Source organism: Castor canadensis, chromosome 7 (genome assembly GCF_047511655.1).
Source record: "Castor canadensis chromosome 7, mCasCan1.hap1v2, whole genome shotgun sequence".
Lineage (NCBI taxonomy): Eukaryota > Metazoa > Chordata > Mammalia > Rodentia > Castoridae > Castor > Castor canadensis.
In genome coordinates, this window is record NC_133392.1 from 1,011,162 (window position 1) to 1,025,031 (window position 13,870).

The 13,870-nt window shown below is 48.4% G+C and overlaps 1 protein-coding gene across 3 annotated transcripts in view; it reads right to left on the reverse strand.

Moving 5' to 3' along the window:
- Positions 1–13,870, reverse strand: part of Inpp5a (inositol polyphosphate-5-phosphatase A) — a 203,507-nt gene that overhangs the window by 77,802 nt on the left and 111,835 nt on the right. The gene's annotated exons all lie outside the window — the stretch shown is intronic.

Consider the following 13,870-nt stretch of genomic DNA (forward strand, 5'->3'; position numbering starts at 1 on the left):
ACCCTGTAGAATTAGATGGCAAATAAACTCATTTCAATAATTACAGAGTAAAGTACTAGAATCAGATGACACCTGCCTTGTTGGCCACACATGGACAGGTCTGGTCCACCCTGCCCGCTTGCACTCCTGCAGACCCTGGGGATAGCAAACCAGGAGTCAAAGGCCACACCCCACTCAAAATGCACATATTCCTCTTAGGGCATCACCAACACAGTCAGCAAGAATAAGGTTTGCTCTTCAGTGGAATCCTGCTTGGTCTTAAATCTTCTTTTCTGGCTTACAGACTCTAGAAAAACTCGGATTCTCAATGCAGGAGACCCAACCCAGCCTTGCATTCAGGGTGGCCAGTTTCTGGGCTCAGTGTACACTGTACCTCCAGGGGGCTGAGCCTTGTTCCCCTGCTCTGAGTTTGTGTGGTCCTTTCTGGCTACCCCCTATGGGGCAGAGAAGGACTCTGTCCTTTTCTTTCTTCTTCACACCTTCTCGTGCCCTGCACTGTCCCCAGATCTCACACCCCAGCTTCCACTCTCTCACCTAGCTCACCTCTGCACTGTCAAGCCCTGTTCAGTCTCCACTGTGAGTCCCATGGGGTACCCTCTCTCCACCTAATCCCGCCTGGTCCTCTGCTCACCATGTGCATAGCTGCCTCTGGAAGAGTCCAGGACTTCCTGCTGGCCCTTGCCTTCCCTTATCCTCCATCCACCCAGTGGCAGCCAGACTCTGCACCATGTCTGTGATCTACCAGGGACTTCTAACGCACAGGAGTCTGCGTCCCTCCCCCTCTGGTTGCATGCATGGACTCAACAAGATGCCTGGATTATGGTCAGGAGACACCTCATCACAAAATCATGTCTAACACTAACAGCTGGCACCTACCATTCAACAGGACACACTCTAAGGAACAACCAATCAAACAAGAGGACCTTTTCAGCCATGGAAGCAGTCCGTGTGCCCTGGACACAGCGCCTGACTCCTTGGCTGTCATACAGTATCTGTTGGCAATAGCCGAGGAGCAAGGGCATGTTCTGGCTCCAGCTGGGTAGAATGAGGGCAGAGGTGAGCACCTGTGTATGCACACATGTCCACATACACACACGTGCACATGCAAGAGTGCCTGATGAAGGTAAGAGGGCTAAGAAGCCATGGGCACCTGCCTGAACCTGTAGCCCTGCATCCTCAAACACAAGGCTTATGGGCTAGCAGACCTACAACAGAATCATCAGCCTGGGGGACTAGGACATCAAAGAAGGCCCAGGAGAGGTGCAGTGCAAGCTGCCCACCTGTGGACATGGGACCCGTTGCTCTACAAGCACCTTTTCTCCTCACAGGTGAGGCCGGGATGCAGTGGTGGGGTCTCTGTCCCCACAGAAAAGCTGTGGGCCCACCTCAGGGTACTTGTCTTTGACCTTCAGTGCTTCAATGTCCCTGGCTAGGTTGGCTCACCTTGGACATCCACAGTGGCTCTGGCATGGTTTGGTGCCCTTGTCTGTCCCACCATCTCTCAGATGGATATAAGCTACCTTCACAACAGATCCTGGGGCCAGCCAGCTTTTGGCTAGCTTTCTTCACCAAAATAGAACTAAGGTCACCTCAGTAGGAGGGACCACAGGTCACACGTTTGGAGCAACTGAGCTTCCTGCATCAGCCAGGAAGAAAACAGCAGGACTAAAACCAGAATGGATCCATCTGCTCCACCACAGCGGTCCTGCAGAGGACGCCGTCCATCTACCTCAAGCAGAAAAGAAACTGAAAAGTGTAATGAAAGCCACTGCAGACATTTAAACATCGCCTCGCTGTGTATGATAAGGCTAACATAATATTATGACGTTTATGATAAATAAATGGAAAATAAATTGCACTGCAAACACAGAAAGCGTAATTCACAGAGTCAGAAAATCCATAATTAGCTCTAATGAATATTTAAAGTCAAAGTTCAACCCAACTTTCCAGAGTTCTCCCCACTCTGTCAATACGGTCAGGGCGCCATCCATCACAGGACACAAACGTCTGCCTGGTGGTGTGCAAAGCCTGCCAGCAGGAAGTTCCTGGATCATCAGGCCCCTGACCACAATGTATATGCACAGAATGTCTGTCACATCTGGGAATATTGACTCCTGCCTTTTTCGATAAAAACAATTAAAATACTTTTTACATATTTATAAACCTGACTGTCACAGTGCTTATTAATTCTCCATTAGTGAACAGCCGTTAGCCACTGCACGTGGTATATCTGCTACCCTACAGGCTCAGGGCAGGAACCCTTGATGCCCCAAAGACAGGCACAAGAAAGCCCACCAGCCCTGAGCAGCAGCTGATGTCACCCCCGCCATGGTCCAGTCTCTCTGCTAACTGAGCATATGGCAGGGCTGAGAGACCCAGTCTTCAAAGACCAGCCGGGCCTTAGGGGCAGGAGTTTGGGCCTGTCAACTAACCTAGCATGTCAAGGGCAGACCCACCTATCAGGCACTCAGCAGCAACATGGGGCTGGTAGAAATGAGGGGTCTGCAATTCTGCAGAGCATGTTCTGACCTCAGCAGGAGTCCAGCAATGTGATGTACAGCCACACAATGTCACTCCATTTGTCTCCAGGAATTGAATCTGGTGGCAGCAGCCCACCTCGTAAACACTAAAAATCAGAACAATGTGGTAGACCACTGTCCAAGCAGAAAAGTTCATGTCCACAAACACTGTGCCTGTGAGTGCTGGCCCACTCCCTGTCACAATTGCCCACACACAGGCTCTGGGGGTGTCTTGGGTCAGGGAAGGTGCCAACAAGGAAGGGACACAAAGCTATTAATCAGAAACACCCCCAGCACTTTGTACTCACAAACAAGCCAGATGGCTGGTAATCTATCATTTCCACTTTGAAGTCAGCAGCAAAGCACACATCATTAACCTGGGCCTTCTGCACAAGCTTGCTTTTCCAGGAAACAGCTAATTCCTAAGCTCAAGCTACATGTCTTAGCCATAAAGAACACCCAGGACACCACCTTCCTCACAGACACTAGGAAAGAGGAAGCCACATGAGTGCCTGCTGGTGTGACACCCCAGTGGAAACAGCCCCTTCGCCTGCAGCCAGTGTCCCTGTGAAAGTTTTCACAGCTTCCATTGCACTGCTGGCAGGACTACAGCAAGAGCCCCCAAAGCCCCAGAAGGTCCCCATGTGACAGAATTGGGCAATTCAGATCTCATTCTGAGACTGCAGGGCATACACTGTTTCTGTGGATAAAGGGTTTTCAACTTGTTAGCTTTTTAATGAAATAAACAAACCTATGGGCAGGAAAGAAACTGTAAACGGTAGCGCTGATAAGTAATCCTCAGTGTGGAAACAAAGGAGAGAAGTCAGTTGGTGTGAATTAGAGGCAGAAGACCACTGAATGAATCTGTGGGATGACCTCCTCTCACCTCACTCGCTCCTTCCCAGTCTGAGCAGACACACCCTCCCCCAAAGGAAGGAAGTGACCTCACTCATGGTGACAACCGTGCTACCCCGGTCCTACATTCTTTCAGGGTCAGCAGCACCCGCCTCTGTTCCTTGAGAAGAGTTCAGGTCAGCAGAGAGCCCAGCATGATGCCACCCGTTGCCCTGTGTACACAAGTACTGGCCTGAACTCAGCCACTGGGGTGACTTGAGCCTGCTCTTTGGCACACTGCTCTCCCTCACAATAGGAGAGAACAAGGTGGATCCCACTCACAGTGTCTCAGAACCCAGGATGGGAGCCACAGGGAGATGAGTGCCCACCAACATAACCGCACAATTGAAGAGCTAGTTCACATGAAATAGGGACTCCTGAAGCTACATGCACACATACATGAAGTTACACACATGGACACATGTACAAAATGTGTGCAGGTTCACACGAACACTTATAAATACAAGCACACATGCGTATGCATGCATACACGTGTGTACATATAATACATGCTAAAGACAGATACCACTTAGAAAAGCTGGAGCTCTCAGCAGATACACAAAAATGCAGAGGCAGTCCTCTGAAAGCACTACCCAGCAGTTAAAAACCAAGATGCTAACATGAAATGGGTCAATCAGATTTGAAAGTCCTATGATGGAATACTATACAGCAAGGAAATCAAACAAATTGGAACTATACCCCCAAACATAGATGGCTTTCACAAATAAAACTGAAAGTTCCTGAAACTTCACATGACATACTAAGATAACAAAAACAATCGCCAGGAGCTAAAACACACACAGAAAAGGCACTATGAAGACTATCTTAAAAGTAACACAAATTCAGAGCAGTTGTTACCCTTGGGGGATGAGCTAGGGCAGGTGCACAGGGAGGATGTAAATTCTTATTCTAAAGAGATCTAAGGTTACATGGGAACTCCAGAGGTGTTCACTGTATTACTTTGAAAATAAAACAAAGGAGGAAGTAACCCAATGAAAGAAGCTGTGCCTGGGCCAAAGAGGATACTGAGTGTGGCAGAGCTCTACGCCGACATCCGTCAGGAGGCAGAGAGGGCAATGAGGGCTCAGAGCCAGAACCCCACCCATCCCAGGGTCAGACAACGGCAGGCACACAGAACCTGCTCTGCTCTCCCCCACACCACTGTCCTCTCTCCCCAGTGGCGACCACCATTGCAAATAGTGCTGAGTTTGCAGACATGGCACGCCCTGGTGCCCTAAGCTTTATCAATGCCACCACACTCACTTTGCCTTCAGAAACTTGGGTTTTTCAGTCACAGTTTACCTTAACTGTTGATGTTACACAATAACCCACTACATAAAAATACTGCAATTTATTCATCCACTTTTCTGGCACACATGAAGACTTACTAATTTTTTTGACTATGACAATTGATGCTATGATAAACATCCATGCATGGACTCCTTGAGAAAGTGTGTGAAAGATAGTAACATGTATATCATGCATTTATATAGAAAATACAGATGGAATGTCTGGTCTTAAGCATATTGTCCTCAATGTAGGACCTACAATATGGCTCCACCAGGTCACCTTGACAACCCAACACCTCCACCAGTACTGCAGGGAGTGCCCTCTGCTCTGCCTTCCCAAACATAGCGCCAGCAGATTTTAATTTTTGCAATGGGATGGGTGTGAAATTATGCCTCACTTTTATTTTTACATTATACTAGCACAGGTGAGCGTATTTTTTGCTTTTTGTTTTTTCTTCTGGTGCCAGGGATGGAATCCAGGGACTCATGCCTGGACTCCCCACACACACACACTGACTCCATGCAGAGGAGGGATAAGGAGACCAGGATCAAGATGCCAGCTGCTGGGGAGCCAGAAGGGGTCAGATTGGGAGCACATCTGAACATAGGATTTACTAATAAATTGAAATTGGAGTGTGCATCGAACAGAGTGGTCAAAGATACTCCAAGACCTTGTGGAAGAGACTGCAAGGGAAGCAGGGTTGGGGAAGTGAGGAATTTGGGACCCCTAGTAGGCTGAGATACCCAAGGGCCATCCATGGGCATGGGAGATGCCTCATAGGCACACATAGGCACAATCCAAGTGGACTGAAGTCTGGAGTTGAGGGATATGTGGGTGAGAAAGGGAACTTCTGTGTTGACTTTAACTGTTGTCATCTGAAGCTGTGAGAATGCTAAGGGGGGAGAAATCTGGGTCTGAGGGCTAAACCTTGGGGCCCTGTGCTAGTTATAGGTCAGGGTGACAGGAGCATCCAGAAAAAACATAGTGGAGCTGACTGGTGTTAAAGTGACATGATCATAGCATGGTTCTGGTTTTTAGTTGGTAGAAACAGCAAACTGTGCTAAGAGATTTAAGTGTTGAGCTAGCCTTGCATTCTTGGCATAGACCTAGCTTGATCATATCACATCTTTATACACTGTGGGATTTTACTTGTTAATACTGTGTTTAAGATTTTTACACTGCTTCCAATCTTGTTTGGGTTCTCACCATCCCAATGAAATTATTCTACACAAACTCTTCAGTGATGTTCAAGTTACAAATGAAACCCCTTCCATTAACTTGGCTTCTTGGCAGCACAGGACACCTGCCTTCAAGTGCTGTTATTCCTGGGTTTAGGGTATCATACTCCCCCATCTGGAACCCCCTCCAGGTGATGATGACATACCGGATCTACATAAGATGCCCTATGGAGCCTTACCCCACCCTCTCTTTCTCCCTGCACCCAATCTTCCAGCTGCTAGCACTCAGGTACATTGTGCTGGTCCTCCCTTGAAGGCCAGCCTCATATGGGTCTCTCAGAAGTCCAATCTTTTCCAGTTTGGGACTACACCATCCCTTACCCCTCCAGCCCCTACTGAAAACTGCGCATTTCTCCAGCTACCCCAGCATTGCCATGCCCTCTCCCAAACACCATTCCACTGCGAGTTCTACAGATCACAGATCGCTTTGTGTCTCTAACTTTTGTTCTGTCCACTGCCAATGCCACCCATCTCCCAAACGGACCCTGCTTCAGCCACTGATACTGCCCTCTGGGTCTCTTCCTCATTGGCAGCCAGGCTGGCCTTTAAAGAATACACAACTGCCCCCACCGCTGCTCTTAAACCTGGGCCCCCAACAGCTTGCAGAAGTCCCCCACATCCCACACTCACAGAGCTCCGTCCACACTGGCCATCTGGGCCCCTGGGCTGGCCAAGTTCTCTGTCACTCAGGCAGTGATATGCTTTGTTTTCCCCTCTTCTACCTGCTTCTCACATGGGCCCCCTGCAGTTCCAAGGCTCCATGGAAATGCTGTCTCTTCCAAGCAGTCCTCCCTGACTGCTCTCCACAGGTTTGGTAGGCCCAGTCCAGTACCCCATCATTCCTTCAAAATGCTGCACACTGTAGCTGCCTGCTGATTTGTCTCCTTATAAGGAGGAAAGCTTCTTGAGGACAGGAATGTGCCATGAGTCCCCAGAACATAGCTTAGTTCATGGAAGGAATCCAGTAGCCCCTGGTTAAATGAAAGAGGTGCACATCCCCCACAGAGCTAGCTGAGTACTGCACCCAGCACACAAAACTATTCGCTCAGGTTTCAGAGTTCTGAGAAGCAGAGCAAGACCACAAAAAAAAGCACTACTTTTTCCAACCATATCACAAAGGTAAACCCTGAGAATACCAGCTTTTAAAACAATTTAATGGATTGAGTAATAAATCAAAGCAAAGTTACTATAACATTCATTAGATTATAAACAATAATAAATGAAAGAAAGCTTTTGTTTAAATCAACATAGAGCTTTATTGATCTTTCCTGTATAATAAACTCATGGACGGCCAATCTAATTGGATGACACAGAATTATTACCCATTCCCCCAGCGTTACCAGGGGGCAGCATGAGCGAAAGGCTGCATTTAGCATGTCACTGTCACAGGGTGTCCTCTCTCAAGAAGCTTTGTAACCAAAGCAAAATAAAAGCTGACGCATTTACAAAGTGCTGCCTTCCCAATTTCAGCTCCTGGGGCTAGACAGGAGATGACGGCATGACACCGTCCCCCTGCCTGACCTCAGCACCAAGCCCTCTCCAGGCTGGCTGCCAGCCCAGGAGATGCACACGTAATTTCATTCCATCTCCCGTACAACAGCCGACATTAGAAGTTAATTAAATTGGTTGTCCACTGTATTCATCCACTTACAAAGTTAATGATATTCCGTCCCTGAATTAAAGAGCATTTTATAAAGCGTGCACCATGGGAGCTGGCATGTTGTACATGGGGTGCTGAACTCTGTCACAACTCCTGGTTGTTGCGTCTCCAATTAGGCAGCCCAGGAAGGGCAGGGCCCTGCCTGCCAGGGCAAAGCACAAGTCATCCTGACAGTGAGGGTAAACACTACACACAACAACCACTTGATATCTCATGTTAGGCCACAATAAATTCCACCAGATTAGTATGCCTGTTAACATTTCATATTACCACAGTGAAGAGCAGCCGAAACACAACAAGACAGCCTTTTAAGATGGCCTTGCAGATGGGCTATCAGGAGGGGCACGCATCGTGTAGGTGCTGATGGTGAAGCAATGAGGGTATCTCTGGCTCCCAACACTGCACTGGGCCTTCCCTGGAGATTTACTGGCATGACAAACACCCACCCTTCCTAGGGGATTCAGTCTGCAGTATTCGTCATACTCTCTCTGGGCCACAAACCATCACAGGCCCTGAGATGTATCAGTGACCAAAAGCCAGACACCAATATGGCAGAGGACAATGCGAGAACAGGGGGAAGCCAGGGCTCTGCCAGAGCAGCCACAGTAGACACCACATTGCCCAGGATGAGGAGGGCCCTAAAGCATCCAGCACAGACCAGCCAAGGACGAAATACATTAAGACTCCTAGGGGACATCCAAGATGGCTCAACCTACAAATCCAGAGTTTAAGTTAGAGGTCTGGAGACCCTGGGGGTCAGCATGTACACTGTCCTCAGAGCCATGTCATGCTGAACTCACCAGGAGGGACTGGAGCCAGATGAAAGGACAGGACTGGACACAGCCACCATTGGAGAGGGGCTCAGAGGAGATGAGGGAGATGGTCAGGGGCAAGGAGTGCTCAGAGAGACAAGGAACAGATGGAGGGACAAGAAGCAGTCAGTGCGGACTAGGTGTGGTCAGGGAGGAGGAGAAACCAAGGACAGGTTAACAACTTGGAGGTGAGTTGGACAGTACAACAAAACTGCTGTCATGCCAGGAGTGGTGGGGAGGGGGTGGCGGGGGCAGAGGACAGACCCCATACTTCACAGTATGGAGGCCAGTAGTGACAATGAGTAGCCAAACAGTTAATGTGAAGGACAGTCTGACGTGAGGTCCATAACTACTTTCACACTCATCGCAGAGGCAGAGCAGCCTTGGCCCAACCCTGGGAGCTGCATACGTGACACCACAGAGGTACCAGGCAGTGCAGCACAACACACACCAGGAAAACTAGCAGCTGATAGGACAAGAAGGATAGAGCCTGGGGAAAAGCAGGTGCCACAGGGCCACGAAGGCTTTATCAGCATGGTCAGAGATGCCCCCTGCAGCCGTAGTCTCCTGCTTCTGGTCAACACTGTCTTGGCCTTGATCTTCAAGAAGGGAATCCTTGTTGTCTTTGCCTCATTTCATCTGGTTCCCTATCAATACACACATTTTTTTTTCCATTTTTTTCCAAGTGGATTTCCTATCCAGAGCACAGGTATAAGCAAGAAAACTCCTCCTGCTTATTTAACTCAGAGGGAGGGCAGGCAGGCACATCAACCTTCCAGAAATCATGCAGTGTTGCCACTGCCCTCCTCAGCTACAACGCACAGACCTTGAGTCTTTTTTGCAAGGACCAGGTTTCTGTATAGGCACCCATACCAGTTTTTCATTCATATTTTTCCTCACGTACAACCTGGATGCTACTTTTTTGGTAACACACATTTCACAAATTGAAAATTTCGATAATGAGCAAAGAAAAGTATCGATCTTAAAATAACATCTAGTTTTAATTATTAAATTTATTAAGTTATTTTTTCCATGTCTAAATGATTACAAAAGTAAATCAATACACTTTGATGCCAATTACATTATGTGCAGAGTTTGCATCATTAAAACAGCTCTGACTTACCTTTTGTCTTCTAAAAATCATTAGCTTTTCAATTACAACTCCATTCTTACAAATGTTCTGAGAAGTAAGTTATATGCATTATGATTATGGGATAATTAAAGTACAATGCACTTCAAGAGATGGCCAATGCAGAACACAAGCTGTTTACAAAATACCTTCTACCATTAAAGGCTCAGGGCACATAAAACACTACAAAAAAGCTTTAAATTTCAATTGTATTGAAAGTCCCATGTACTTCCATTCTGGGTCCACTGACATGCTAGGGACAGAGCTCTAAGGGAATGCATGGGCCTGACTGGTGTCCTGACACCACCGTCCAACGACAGCCATAGCTACTTTCACTCTCTGGCATACAGGGCCCTATAGCACAAACTGCACTGGCACCTGTCCCTGACTGCCAGTGCTGTTGGTGCACATTGCTTCTCTCATGTTTTAGGCTACAGCAGTGTTTTATTCACTTCTTTAACCCAGAAATTTACCATTCCCATTGCTCTTCATTCTCATCTCAAACCTCACCCAAGATCATTTTCATCTGCTTGTAGAATGTCTTTGAATATCTATTGCCCTTTCTGCGGCTCCGCTGGTAACAACTCCTTCCTGGTCCATTTGAGTACAAATGCCTTTCTCACTTTCATTTCTTTCTCTCCATTGGCTTTTGGAGGCAGGGTCTCACTACATAGCTCAAGCTGACCTAAAAGTCGCCATTTAGTCCAGCCTGGCCTCAAACTCATGGTTCTCCTGCCTCAGACTCCAAGTGATGGGATTGCAGGCATGCTCTGCCACTCCTGACTTCACCTTCATTCTTAAAAGATGTTTTTGCTGGATATAGAATTCCACATTGATGGTCCCCTATGGGACACCGAGGGTCATGTTCCCAGGCTTTTACAGATTCTGCTGAAATATGAGCTGTTTATTGCTGCTTCTTTTCATCCTCATGGCAGGTATTTTCTTCAGTCCGGTCTGCATTTTTTGCAATCCTGCTAGGGACTCACTGGGACTCCTGACTCTGTGTATTGAGATCTTTCCTGACTTTGGGAGTTTGTGATTTACCATCTTTCCCCAAATGCCTGCCCATCCTCTCCCTCGGCTTCTCTCAGGCTCTCATCACACCAATGTTCAACCTCACATCTTCTGTGTCTCATTCCCCAAACCTTTGTCAATGCAGGCTCCAGTTAATATTTTCTTCTGGCCTATCTGTAGGTCAATAATTACACTTTCATCTCTGAAGGTAAAGCTGTTGTTCTACCTTTACAAACTGTAGCCACCATCATTCAATGTCACCTCTGCAAAGGTTCAGAGGTCACATCAGGTGCAGCACCCAGGAAAGCGAGCTTGTTAAGTAAATGGCACCCAGAGAGTGAGGGTCTCTGCCTTTAAAGGAGGCTGCTGTCAGGTCAACCTGAACACACAGTAGCGTCACTTCCCAGCCACACAGAGCCCTGGCTGGAACCATCCTACCTGTCCCATTTCTAAGAGCCCAGCACAGGGTAAGAGCGCAAGTTCTGGAACCAGGATGGCCTGCCTCTTCCAGGTGCCAAGACCTCAATCAAGCTCCTGACCTTCTCTGTGCTGGCTTGCCACTGTAACACAGAGTGGGAACAAGAAAAGCATCCAGTTCCTTGGGTTCCTTTGCTTCCTAAGCACACAGTGTGGTGTCATAAGCCCACAGGGCCTGCAGCTCAGATCAGGGACATCGCCACTTCCGTGGCCCTCACCACACAAGAACAACATCAGGACTCAGTGTGCCCTTGACTGATGTTGGAACACAAAGGCACAGCTGGGTGGCCACCAGCCCAGAGAGCTCTCCTTCCATAGAGGAGAGGTAAGGTTTTCCTGCAGACCACTTCCAAATTCCCCACTGAGAGTCTGGGGCCCAGGAGAGGCCATCACACACAGAGCCCTAACTGGCCACTAGCCACAGCACTGCTGCTGCCTCAACTAAAAGGAAGAAACTGAGACTTTTCCAGCAGACAAGGTGGGGGCTCTCGTGCACTCCATGTCTCCCATCTGCAGGGGTTACATGGTGCTCCAGTCCTATCCACAAGGAAACCTTCTATTCTTCCTCTATTTTCTGAGGCAAATAATGAAGAACCCTTACAGGGAAGATGTTCAAAAACAGCTACCGTCCACTAATGGCCTTGTTATAAATCAAACCTTGATGACAAAGACCAAGAAAAAGTGACACCCATCAAGCAATCCAGTGTTTGGACTTTCTGCACTGTGGCACTGTTGTCCTGACCTCATGAGTTATCTGTCACTCTCTGTGAAAGAAAGAGCAACCGCCAGGCCATCCATGTTCACAGGATGAGCACAGAGGAGGCGCAGGTCAGGACAGGAGAGGCATGCTGGTAAGATGCATGCTAGCAGGGCATTCTGATGCCAGAGGAACGCTGCTGCAGGACCTCTCCAGAGGCCAGTGGGGATGGCACTGGTTGGAGCCGAGGCAGGAGCAGAGGACTACAACTGTCACTTCACCTGAGGGATAGAGGCTAACAGCATTCCTTGCTTATCAGTCAGGGTCTTGTAGAGTCACAAGGAGCCAGGGACCCCAGCTGGGACAGCAGGTAATAGGATAGAAGAATGTGATAACACAAACTGCCCAGGCAGGGGCTGAAGACACCACAGGAAGAGCTGAGTGCCAAACTTCAGTGGGGCCAGAGGTAAGGAGATTCTCTGGGAAGAGGGTTGTGAGCAGTGGAGAAACCAGGGGTTCAGCAGAGGAAAAGGCAGAGAAGGGCTGGAACAGGGCATATAGAGCCCAGATGACTGGGCTCCCCATGGTAACCAGCAAGGACAGGGCAGGGACAAGATACTGCAAGTGAGAGGGCAGGAAGCTGGGGTGTGAAACGTGGACCCATTTTCATAGAGACCAAAGCATGACCAGAGCATTACATGGAATCAACCATCTGGTGGATGTGGACTTTGTGTTTTGCTGGGCTAGGATCTAAAGCACACCAAGTTACACCTGCTAAAGACACTAGGGTCTCCATGAACTAAGGAAACATCAACATGTAAGCAAGAAAAGGAAATGAGAGTGGAAGAGAAAGCATGGTAGAACAAACTATGATAGAAATCATGGTCAAAATTCAAGTGTTGGAATCCCAACCATATTCACTCAAGTCTCACTAATGATGTGTCAAAAGGGCTACGTGGGCCACTTTCACGCAGGCACATGGTGGCAACTGGGACCGTTATGTGTGATTCCATGTCTGCAAAGCTTTACCAGTCTGCTGTCATATTAATGACACATGAACGGTTTGGTGTGAGACACCAGCCATAATTCTTCTACGAAAGGAGAAAGGAAACCAAGGGAAAGACTGACCCCACTGATGTGTGATTTCTCGGGGCCTTCTCAAGCCTTGTTCCTCTGGGGCTCCCTTCCACTCCCTGTAGTCCTAATCTTATAGTCACCAGGAGTAAAAGGAAGTGTGCATCCACTGCCCTTGCTACAATCCAGAGGGCAGCAGCAGCAGCACAGTATGCCACTGGAACACTTGCTAGGCACTTGCAAGGCAGTACTTCTTACTGCCTTTTAGTGCTCAAGCTTCCCAGCTGTGCCCCAAGTGACAACAGCCACAGTTCTAGTACATGCCCAGCAGGCAGAACACACTCAATGTCACTGACTGCCAGGGGTCCCATGGGAACAGAAGGCCACAGAACTGAAACAAACCACAAATGCCATCAGCAAGGGTGGCAGACACAGTGTTGTTGAAAGCTCAAGTGAAATCCTAGCAAAGAGAAAAGAGCGCTGGAAGGAGCAGCCGTCAGCCTTTCCGGTGCTCTTATGCACTGGTATGTCTGCTCTGGGGAGGCGCATCAGCACTCCTGAGTTTCCCTGACTGTGCTTTCATTGAATCTCTAGGTACTGCTTTAAATCAAGCTGTTGTGGATGGTGACCAACAATTTCCTCACTCCCTGTTGAGCATGAAGTCACTCATTTAAATTTGATGAGGTAACCCCTGAACAGTGGACATGTTTGATATTAGAAAATTTGATGGTCCTGATTCTAGCCCAAAGGAATCCATCAGAGATGCCTGCTTCCAAGACAGAGCACCTGCTTCATTTACAAGCCACCCAGCTAGCAGACCTAAGCAGGTACAGGCAGCCCCTCTGTGATGACCACAAGAAAAGCTGAAGAGAGCAGAGGGCTGTCATACCACAGCAGAGGTGTGGCATCTTGTGCCATCTGTCCAAACACAGGACTCGTGAGCCGTGAGCCAATGTCCCTTGATTTTAACAGCAATGGGTGAGGCATGCTGCAGCAGCTGTCAGGAGGTGCTGCCCTGCTGTCTCTGGCCAACACTCACTCTCACCTCTGGACCTCCACTGCAAAA